This window comes from Cupressus sempervirens, chromosome 8 (genome assembly GCF_028749045.1).
Source record: "Cupressus sempervirens isolate cs-2001-9-10 chromosome 8, ASM2874904v1, whole genome shotgun sequence".
NCBI lineage: Eukaryota > Viridiplantae > Streptophyta > Pinopsida > Cupressales > Cupressaceae > Cupressus > Cupressus sempervirens.
Window position 1 is genome coordinate 788,463,585 of NC_143125.1, and position 9,496 is coordinate 788,473,080.

Genomic DNA, 9,496 nt, shown 5'->3' on the forward strand with positions numbered 1-9,496 from the left:
GGGAACATGAAACTTCAGCAAGGAAAAGGAACACATCTTGCTATTGATATGATATATCCAATCTGTTTCACATCAAAGGCTCCTGTTCTTTCAACAAAATGGATTGCCATCTTATTTCCCCAGCAGAGTCACCATTTTGTTGGTGTTTGAAAATGTTACCTATTTCCAATTACCCTGATGAGAACAAGATGCATCTAGGGGCAGCTAACTCCCATTATCAACACATCCATTTAGACACCAGGCCAACTATAAGGCTATACTCCTTCTGCACTTCAGGCTCTGCAAAACCTAGGCGGGTGGACCTATAGATTCTTTATATGGTACCAGTTGTCAAAGCATACACTGAATCTAATGCAAAGCAGATAGAAACCCTTATTTCTCCTAATAACTTATGAAATAACGTATATCTGCAGTAGCTAGATGCAAAACAATGAAATTCATAAGCTGAGTGAGGGCATTCTGTTTAGAGCTCTTCAACATGAAAGGGAAATTCATTTGATTAAAGATGTTGATTCAACAAAACTTCAAAAATGCAACAGTATAACCAGTGATCCTATAACTGATCAGTGCCTACTCCATTGGGCAATTCCATGAATTCAAAACATACATCTGTGACATCAGGGCGTATCTCATATACCCAGACATCAGATCTATCCAACCACCTTGTGATTCAGACATCAGTGTTCATTTAGGTCTCATTCTCACAAAATATCCTTCTCAAACAACCAGTAACCTTGTTTAAACATATTGAGCATTTACTTGGCCCTTTGGTCCAACAGCAAAATACATCAAACATACAACCTGAAAGGGATGCAAATGGGTCTCAAATCTTTGTTCCAAAACCACATAAGACTTACAGATTGCTGAGACAGGAGACAAGAACCAAAACAAAACTAGTGAAATTGTTGCTCATATGTATTCCTTTCCTTGAAACTATACATTCAGATGCATAAAATTAAAACATGAAACAACCTAATATCTCAGAACTATCTATATTATCTCTACAATGCTGTTCACATGAGAGTTCTGCTGAAGAAAATGGTGTCATAGTCATGGAAACATGTCAAAATACTGGAACCAATGGTCTCACAGTGCAAAAACTGGAATCCCCAATGGTATCACAGCAATGAACTTTTTCTTCCCAAAAACTGGAACCCAATCAATGGAAGCAAGAAAGAAAGATATAGTAGAGAAAGAATTCCCAGATCTATTTTGAAGATGACAAGTGTCCACTTGAAATTCAATCCTCTGTAGCTGAATAACTTCTTCCTTCCATCTCCCATTCAGATTTGATTTTGTTTCATCATTAATCTGTAACAAACTTTGCAAAATATCTTTGCCTAATGATGAAAACCCTTTACTTGTCAAAAAATCTGATTTCCCCATGAAAAAGCCAGTGAAAAAGAGTTTTTACTAAGTAAATCAAGACAAATTTGACCCTAACTGCATTTCCATTGCCTTCTACTGATATCCAGGTCATTATCTTGACAAAAAACTAAATCTGAACTTCCTGGTATGAATATGGTTGCACTTTAGGTACCTGATAGAAAACTTCGTGTAGCTCAAATTGACTGATACCTGTGCAAAAACTGACTCCAGATTTGGAAAGTTCGTCTTCACCCGATTCCGGCGATATATGATAAGGCATATCTAGCCTCTCGAAAATGCCTGAAATCTTCATTTGAAAAACATTCCTCTGGTAGAGACATCAGGTTTGCACATAAATTTTTTTAATAATCTAATGTCTTAACATTAGAATTAAAACCTTGTTTGATTTTAAAAACTGACGTGCATTTTCAACACAAATAATAATAAAATATTATTATTTTTAACTCTGCAATTTTTCCTGACCCTTTGAATCCAGGGTCAACCTTCAATTGACCGACTGCCACGTGTCGCACGTTGATTCACTGATGGCACTGCTATTGACCCTCGTAACACTTTGGAACTCGCTGGATTTTTATGTCTTTTCGGCGACCTCGCTATCTCGCTAGCCAGAATTTCTTGCCACTTTCCGGTGGCGAGGTAGCGAGTCGCCGGATTTTGGAACTTTCCGACAAAGTACCTCCTGCTGACGTCATTCTCTTTATGATTGCGTGTTTGCTCAAAAATTAGTCTTTGACTGCGTTTACAACTGGCCTGCCGACCACGGGCCCCACCTCCGTCAACTTGGCTTCCAAAAGCCTTCAGTCTTACCGACATCAAACTTATTGCTTGCAAAAGTACTTAAATATCAAAATTCGCATCTATACTACAAATGTGGGATATTAGTTTTTACTATTTCTCTCTGTGGCTTATGCTGCCCTTTGACTACGCGTAGCATTTCTTTAACTGCAGCTGTCTTCCTTTTAAATCTGTGGGCGTTATTTTTTGCTGATGCTTCACCTATGCCATGGGACTGTGGTCGTTTTTCTTCATAGCGTCATTGAATGCGTGAACTACTCTTTGGATGTGGTAAACTTCTCCATCTTTTTGACTAGTGCTCATTTTTAAATTTCCAGCTTCCTCTATGTGGACGGCTTGCTTTGTGCATGACACTGCCTCTCTGTAGATGCCTGGATGGTCGCTTCTTTGAATGTTGCGGGTTCCTCTACACTCAAGGATTTGATCTTTCCTAGAACTATTGCTCCCATCTTATTGGCAGATCGCTTTGAATGTGTGATTCAATCCATGTGTATGGTGGTTCCTTTCAATGCCACATTCTCCATGTCTACTACAGCTGCTCTTTGTGAAGTGTATAGGATTCTTTATCACCATATAGCCTGAGCCTCTTATATGCATTGGTTTCTTCTTTCATTGCTGGATCTTTGATTACATGCATGAATGCTCATTTTATGTTGTGACAAGGTCTTAGTTTGTGCCTTGACGATGATGAATTCTCTGTATAATGCGTGATCTTCTACTATTGGTTTCTTGAGTTCCATTCCTTTAATTGGATGCTCCACTATTGCATGATCCTTCTCGCTGGCCGACTGTTCCTTTTTATTACTGGTGCTAAATTTTATATTGCAAGCATCGTGTGACACATTTTTGGCCTTTTGCAGTGTACGAAAGACCTTTTATTTCACTGGCACTGTGTTTACTTCCAGCATCTCCTCCTTTTCATTAACTGGCTGCTTCATGAGGCTCCCCTACCTTCCTCCAACATACCATTCTTCTGCAACTTTCTACAGGCTGGGTGATGGCTTTTCCTTGTGCAGGGGCTGCTTCCTTGTGATTTTGCATGAGTTTCTTTGTTTGATGCCTGTAACCGCCCTTGAGTTTGTCCTCTATGGGCTGGTGTCTTCTTATAATGCATATCTTTTAAGAAAGCATGGGCTTAGCTATTTCAGTTTGTGCCCCCTTTTTAAAAATGCATTGAGCTCCTTCAAACATTCCACTAAACATGCCATTATAGTTTTTATTTATCATATGCCATCATATGCATCATAGTCACTCTTAAATCTTGCGTTGGCATTCCACTTAAATGATATCATCTTCTAATGTGCGGACTGTTGCTTGTCTTTACCTTTGACTAGTAACAAGTCCCCTTTTCTTTATATAAGGATATATGAACATATCCATCCTATTCTTTGAATAATCTGAAGCTTGGATTTCCAAAATAATCACATATTAAGAATAGGTCATCTTTTATCAGATAGCAACACCCTTATGATCTTGAATCAACCCTTCAACCTGGAGCATTCAGTCGGATCCCAAAGCGGGTCCGACTAAAAATTTTTCGTTTCCGAACAACTGAAATGCTGGAATGATCAACTGCACACCTTGAACTGATCAGAACCAAATTTGACCATTGACTAATCAAATAAGAATCACTTTATCATTTTCTTGCAGACTGTCAAATTTGCGCCAGGAGGTCCGTTGACTGCCCTTGAAAACTGAACAAGACACCTAATCGGGCTCTGAGAGCTAGCACACTGACTCTTTGTCCTACATACTCTTAGTTTTTCGAATCTCATCTCATGAAAAATTTGGGGTCAAAAGATATTCATTGTCAAAGTTGCCTTCTCAGATTTACCTGCAAGAAAACACGTCAGAAAAAAAACAAACAAGGTTATGATTTGGCTTGGAAAACTGGGTAAATGAGCACATGGGGAGATGAAAAATGGGGTGTTAAAACTCTGTCATGAGGTGAGTATGACTATGCAATTTTGGCTCATGAAGAATAACTAGGCACAAATGGCGAGCGTTCAAAGTGGGCTACTCAGAAATTTGCAATTAGGAACACTGACTGAAAGCAATTTTCTGCAAATGGAATTGACCCAAAAAAGTGTGTAAACAGATTCGTCAAGGGCTGAAACTTGAAACATGACAAGTCTCTGATATCTACAATGCAACGCAAAAGGAATTTCAACATTTGGGTCAACTGGTCAAAAGTTACAACATATCAAACAGGGCTTCCCAGAAATGTGTGCAAAGTGCAAAAAGCATGAAAACAGTAACTGACCAACTTTGAGGGATTCAAAACCTAGTCAAACGGATTTGAAATGACTTGAAAATTGAAACATAGGTTCTTTTTTATACATACTAAACATCCCCAAATTGGCTAGTCATGACACATTCCTAGGTAAGAAATATTCAGATGCAAACTGGGCCTCTGATCACTATTTGACACGGGTAAAATGCAGATTTGAAACTTGCTCAAAACAAGACTTCGCAGAAAGGCTCAAAAATTCAATCTAACTTCACGAAATGCTTAGGAATGTTGAATGAAAGGTGCTAGAAGCATTAAACACCTTAGGGGTCTCGAAAGGATAGCCGGGTACAACCTTGCACATATGCATTTCAAAAGCATTTAAGGGCTTGATTTTTTCAATGGTTCTCAAAATTGACCATGCAATTTTTAGTCCCAACATCTTCCATAGAGGCTTTTGGATTGGAAGGGAAAATGGATGTACCTATAGATCTTGAAGATTTACAAAGTAAATTTGGGAGAAATAAGACTTATTTTGTGAACAATGTCATGCTACCCCACATTCCCTATAATGTAAAAAAGGTAGGGTTGATTCTAAAGAAGGTGGGGGATTTTTTTCCCTTGAGTAGATTCAAGAATTATTTCAAAAATATAGTATATGGGCTACACAAATCGTTGGGGAGTGATGGTGTAGAGGATTGTGCCTATGGTTCCTTGTTCTTGATGGCTTCTGATGTACAAGACCCCTTCCACCATAAAGAGTATGACTATGTGGCCTTTATCATGGACAACATGCACAATCAGCTTGTTAGTGCAAAGAAGGGAGAAATGAAAGATTTCAAGATCCACCATTACTCACTACTGATGCACCTTATCCTATATTACAACATTGGTTACATTAGCCAAGACTTTATTGATCAAACTTCATATGAATTTGGTGAGTTACCTATGCAACTTTGGACTCGCATTTGGGATAAGAATTTCCATTATTCAAATGTACTTGTATTCTTTATTTTGTTTAGCTCTATTATTATGAGGAAATTGGATCACACTTTCTTTAGGGAACCCAATGTTTTGAAGACCTTTCCTAGACCCTCATTTTTAGATGAAAAAACCAAATTAGACCATAATTGGGGGAGCATTTTTTTGTTCAAGGAGTGCACATTGATTAGAATATATGCATGCGCATAGCCTCCTCACCTTTTACCCAAATATTTAACTCCTAGATTGGCCATTATTGAACTCTTTTGGCAGTTTTTACTGATGAACAAAGAAATGATCCCTCCTTCTCTACACAAGCCTACTTTGTTTGTAAAAATTTGAAAGTGAGAGATTTTGAAATAGGAAAGAATGCATATGAGGAGTTGAGTGAGTACCTAGGCCAATACAAATTTACTATTGGGCCTTACAGGATGTATGACCCTGACAACTATATTACCAATGAGGTCAAGGCCATTAGGGGATACATCCTATCTCTAAGAAAGCCAATCCCTATGGAGGATTTAATTGCTAACATAGTAGCAACACGAGAGGCTAATGAGCTACTAAGAAAATATGGTGAAATAAGAAAGGTAGAGGAGGCGTTGAGAAGGATAAACCCTAATTTTAAAAGTTTTTATACAAAGGTTCCCTACCCTGGCAACCTAAGAAAAATGGTAGAAAATTTTGATCACATCATGTCATAGATGCCACATGAGCCAGAGGGAGAAGAAGCCACTGTAAACAAAGAAACCCCTGAGCTAGATGTAGAGTTAGAGGTTGAGTTGGAGGAAGAGCAACCATCAAATTCAACTTGGGTACCACAAGGAAATAAAAGGAAAAAGACAATGCACATCCCAAAGAGGGTGGTAAGCAGAACCTTACAAGTAATGCCAACGAATGATGAGTATTTTTCTAATATTAGGCAAAATTATTTAACTCAAAGGGCTAAAGAGGTAGGAAAAGCCTCTACTAAGCTTCAACTTGCAACATCAAGATTGGATGATAGGCTCATCCTATCTAAAAAGTTTATGGAGGATGATGATTTCATCAAATCATCAGAGTTTAAAAGCTTTCTTTACAAAATAAAATAGAATGAGCTCACATTGAGCCTTATGCATGGGGAAGATCCTGAGAAAAATAAGGAATCAATTGATAAACTACTTGCCTATGACCTAGAAAGTGAAACAATTACCCTTGTAGAAGAAACAGAGTTGGTACATAGGACTGGTATGATTTTGATACCCAATTGGGACATTGAGAAAGCTTTTATTCTAGATCAAATGAGAAGACAAGATAAAGCCATTAGTTATGAAGCTAGTAGCAGTGAGGGACTAAAGAGGGGGTCAAGATTTAATGTAGATACAAAAACCCTAGTAGTGTGGAGTGTTGCCCTTGACAGAAAAACACCCAGAATGATGGATATATAGGAAATTGTACAGGGCAACATGATTGTGTGGACATTAGAAAATACTACTAGGAAAGAAATCTCTCGCTTTGTCAAACACTTTCCTCTCATGAATGAGGTAAAGTTAGATGAAATTGAAGATAGACTAGGTGCTATGTACAATGAATGTCTTGATATTAGGAAATTGTGTGAAGAAGAGCTCAAAATGAGCTATGCACAAAAGCATAGAATAGAAGAGTTGGAGGGGAAAATTCAAAGTTTAAAAGAAAAAATATCATCCCTCAAAGAGAAAATCAAAGCTGCAGCTAAGGTAGAACATGCACCTAGGTAGGTGGAAGATAAAAGGAACACTATAGAAGTAGAGGCCCAAACATAGGAGATACCTATAGGGGTAATAGTGCCAATCCCTATGGTCAATGTGGAGATAGAAGCTCCTTAATCTAACATTGAAACAAATAAGAATGTTATGATGAATATACTAAGTCATAGAAGAAGTACTTTGAAGAGAATATCTCAAGATGCATATAGTGCATTCATCAATCTATAATCTGTAGAACACGTATTTAGGGATGCAATAGGATGGCTTGATCCTATCTTCCAACAGTGGGGACCATATATGCAATTTTTTGACAGATTGATACCATTTTTAGCAAAGAAGCCAGATCTTCCAAATAAAGTTATTGTTGTGAAAAAAGGCATGGACAAAGTGAAAGATCTATTACAATTTTTCACAGGAAAACTGGTAGCAATACAAAATAAAATGAAAGTGTTAACAAGTGGCTTTCATTCTTTAATTCTTTTTTTTCTTAGTTTTGATAACAAAGTGAAGGATTTCAATGAATGGTCTAGTTCTTTTGACCTTATTGTAGACTTTCCATAGGTGATATCTATTTTCTAGGGTGATATTGATGAATGTGTTCTCAATGAACTGATTGATACCCTATTCAAGGTTTAAAATGAAATGAATAGGTTTACTACAAAGGGGAAAGTGATTACTGATGCCAAGTGGTAGAAGACTATTAATGAACTAGCCCACCAAGAGAGAAGTTATTGTCTAGGAAGAAATCACAAAAATCAAAGCTTTACCAATAGGGAGCAGTTAGAGAAAAAGACAAAGTTAAAGATTTTATGCTCTAGCTATCATTTGCAACTGCCTTTATTGTTTCTTTTTGAATTAAAGTGTCTAGATATTTTTCAAAAAGGTTGATGTACTCATTGTTGTAAAAGGACACCTGTCAATCACAATTTTCCTTTGCTTGTTGCAACTAATGTTATATAAATGAGTTTTGAAGGCATTGTGATGGTCTGAATTTTTGTATGTGTTTAGTTTTCAAGAAAGTACATTCGGTCCAATCATGTGTAGTTGTTTTTGAGTTTACTTATAGTCCTGTACTTTCTGATGACATGAAGAAATAGAAGTTTTATTAGCCCTTTTTGTGAACATTTGTCTATAACATACTAAACTTTATCATCCTTTAGTATAAATGTTTTGAACTTCTGATGTATAAAGTATGGACATAGAGCATAAAATGATAATCGGAATTATATTTAAAATGGGGTTCATTTTGTGGTAAAAATCTTTCTTCATGAATGTTTGATATGGGTAGATCTTCCTGCAACTAAAGAGATTGCAAAAACTATTAGTTGAATAATTAATGCCTTTTCTTTATAAACTAATAAATGAAAATAAATGTTTGCGGGAAGTCTTGTGTGTATTAAATGTTGATCGCAAGATACAAGCTGAGCGGGAGTTAAACGTATAGACACCTAAAAATCTTTAGAAAATAAAGTATTTTTATTTTCTGAAAAATTCCTGATGACATCATCATTTATTAATTAATTAATTAATTAATTTTTATGCCATTAAATCCCTTTATCTTAATTAAAAATATTTAATTAAGGAATCCCTCCCAAAAATGTTTAAATCTTATTTAAACATTATTTCCTTATTTATTAATTATTTAATTAATAAATTGACCAAAAAACCCAAAATAAATAAAAAATTTATTTTTTGCCCAAAACTTGGCCAATTTCCTTAAGACCACTAACCTCTTCCAAAATCTTCTAATCCTTCTTTAATTTTGATTAAAGGCTAATCCCATAATTTCCTACCCCTAATCCCAACTCAAAATATTTAATTAAGATTAAATATTAATCCTCATGTTTATTAAAAAAGTTTTAATAAATATCTCCTCAACCCAAACCCTTGAAATAAATAAAACTTTATTTATTTCTTAAAAATCTAATTTATCCTCATCCTAAGAAGTTCTAGACTCTTCTAGAAAGTCTTCATCCTCATCCTAGGAAATTCTAGACTATTCTAGAAAGTCTTTATCCTCATCCAAAGTCTAGACTCTTCTAGAAGATGTCTTTAAACCTAATCCTAGTCCCCTCCTAACCTTGTCACATTCCCTAAACATGGGTTAAAACTTACTAACCCAAGCCAAAGTTAACAAATATCTCCTCCTTCACCCACCCTCATTAAATGCCATCCACTTGCCTATCCCTAAGCTAATCCTAAACCATCCTAATCCATCCTCTAATCATTTGCACAATCCTAACCAAGCTTAAAACCCTCCTAATCAAGCCCAAGTCGAAATTGCTCTCATCTCCCTCAAAATATCTCAACCATAAAACTTTATGAAGCCCACTAGGCCATAAATGACTCTTCCAAGCCCTTTTATTGCTCTTACAAG